The sequence below is a fragment of the Poecilia reticulata genome, linkage group LG16 (genome assembly GCF_000633615.1).
Source record: "Poecilia reticulata strain Guanapo linkage group LG16, Guppy_female_1.0+MT, whole genome shotgun sequence".
NCBI lineage: Eukaryota > Metazoa > Chordata > Actinopteri > Cyprinodontiformes > Poeciliidae > Poecilia > Poecilia reticulata.
Window position 1 is genome coordinate 29,570,538 of NC_024346.1, and position 2,545 is coordinate 29,573,082.

General features: G+C 41.6%; 1 long non-coding RNA gene across 1 annotated transcript in view; it reads left to right on the forward strand.

Annotated features, from left to right (window-relative positions):
• Positions 1–1,945: 1,945 nt before the first annotated feature.
• LOC103478805 (uncharacterized) overlaps positions 1,946–2,545 on the forward strand; it is an 11,949-nt gene continuing 11,349 nt past the window's right edge. Inside the window, exons 1-2 of the long non-coding RNA XR_535863.2 lie at positions 1,946–2,099; positions 2,184–2,248. This is a non-coding gene — a long non-coding RNA (uncharacterized LOC103478805). The remainder of the gene's footprint in view (positions 2,100–2,183; positions 2,249–2,545) is intronic.

Below are 2,545 nucleotides of genomic sequence, written 5' to 3' on the forward strand. Positions count from 1 at the left end.
GAGGGATTTCTTTATTTCTTTATTTAAATGGGTTCATTTTTCAGAGGGATACACAGTGAGGGTATCGTCCCCTGCCGTCCTATGAACGCCCTTGGGGGGCGGTACCGCCCACGTTGAGAACCACTACTTTAGACTGAATGTTGATTAAGTATTGTTGATTAACTATAGATTAACGTTAGACTGAATATGAACTAAAGTAATAACAAAATGATAATACCAAAAAATCTCTAACATTCCCCCCTTTTTATCATTTTACCATGTGTGTAAACATTTTTCAAAAGTCAAGCATAGAAAAGAAAAGAATAGATCCAATAAATGCAAGAATCTTTTTTTAAAATACACAATGAATATAATGAAATAAATGAAAAATAAAAGAAACAGCAAAAAATCAAATGCAGTTTTCTCGTCATTAACACCACTTGTTTTCACATTTTCGGTGTAGGAGTCATTCATCAAATGAATTAATCTGTTTATTGATTACAGAACTTCATCATCAGAAAACAAGTTGTCTTTTTTGTGTCATAGGTTATTTTCACCAGCTGATAGCTGACCACAGCAGTGTTAAATGTCTTTAGGATCATGCTTCGAAGGCATGGAATAATGCAACTCAAAACACCCAGAATAGGTGTTCCAAGCTTCAACAGTAAATTCCACCATGGTCCAGAAGTGAGCCAAGAAAGCAAGTCAATATAAGATGATCCTTGCGTTCCACTTTCCACATAATGTTTAAGTTCCTCCAGGTTATTTAAAGCATCAGAAATAGTTCCACCAGTTCCTGTTTGTCAGGCACAAAAGTGCAGCACGCTGGGCCAATGATTTTACAAACACCTCCCTGAGAGGCTGAGAGGAAGTCCAGTACAACACGGTTTTGCAGAACCATGTTTCTCAGTTCAGTCAGCTCTCTTATGGTGCCGTTGGCAAGCTGGTGTGTGCTGTTGATGAAACGCAGTAGTCCATATCTGTTGACCTCCACATGACTTCGAATCTCACCTACTCCAACTCCTGGAAATAGGCCTTCCTTGAACGTTTCTCCACCTATCCAGATCCTAAATTCCCAAGGAACTCCAAGTGTCTGTAGTGAGGCCTCCCCAGCGTTTGACCTCTGGCATAACTGCACGCTTGGAGCGGGCAGCTAAAACGTGTTGTCCTTTTCTGATGAATATAATCGGGCTCATTAGGGGTGCCAAAGCACAAAGTCCTCCCCAATAGCGTGGCAAGACCACGTAAGCTCCATTTCCACACAGGAATTACCAGTCTGCCATCACCCGTGAACCATAGTCTCCTAGCACTATGGCGCTGCACAGTGTTGTCTCCTGTCGTCCTCTCGTCCAATGTGTGATGTTGAAACTCCTCTCCTGAAGCAAGTTGTCACAGTCTGGGTTGTCCTTCCAAACTTTGCAGCCGGGGGTCGCCCTCTGACCCCTGCAGGCAATGCAGTTGATGTAATCCGGTGTCGTTTCGCAGTAGGTGTAAACTTTGTTACACAAATTCCAAGGTAACATCCCAAGAGAAACGTGTCCGTTGTTGAAAACGAAGCTCCTCAGAGACCCGGGTTTAGCTCCTGCTAAAGAAATGGTCTCTGGTATTTTCCATGCGGTTTGTGGAAGCGGTGGAAACAGAAGTACGTCAGTCGCAAATGAACAGTTCATAGCTCCAAAAAGTCCCTTCGGGTCATCTCCTGTCTGAAGTAGAACAGAATAATCCTTTTTTCACCAGTTGCATCCCTTTGACATTGGGATGCTGAGTCGTGGTTGTGTGCTCCGGCCATGGAGACACATCTGTTTGTCATCAGTGATGTTCCCTGGACGCAGACCTGACTTGTGTGTGGCAATTGGCAGCTGCGCACACATATAGCAATTCACCTCGTTCTCTTTGTGAGCAGTCTTGTTCATCAGCTGCCACCACAGGTTGGTGATGTAGTCATGTCGGTGGAAAGTGAGGACATTTCTGTAAGGGTATTAGATATACAGAAGAAATTCCTGCTAAAATATGTTTCACAATTGTCCTGTAATTGGTGGTTTTTGGCGCCCCCTACTGTTTACCTATAAATTGGATGAGAAACCAAAAATTCCACACAGTTGGTTCAGCGCTCTGTTGTGGTAAGTCAACAAATCCGGTTCTCTTCTAAATGGCGTTGGAGGTTTGTTCAGGAGGGTGATTGGAATCTTTGTTACATTGCACAGAGCCATAGGTTGACCGGTAGAGAGGCTAACTGCGCCATATGTGTTTTGTCAACCACTGATTACAGGTAATTATGTTATATTTAATGTCAGTAATTTATTTTGTCAGATATGTGTATCAGTTTACCTATAAACTGATACAGTTTGTTATATTTATCAGTTTGTCAGTTGTGTTTGCCATTCTGTTTGTTTGTTGGTTTCTATGGCAACATGACATGTCTCTTTTCCACTAATCCCCTGAGAGCTTTTAATGACTGCTGTTGTATTTATTATTTATATTCTTTTATTTGTATTCTAAAACTATACAATCAAATGGCCTAGAAAATATAATGTCGGAATTCACTATAATTGTTTGTGAATTACAC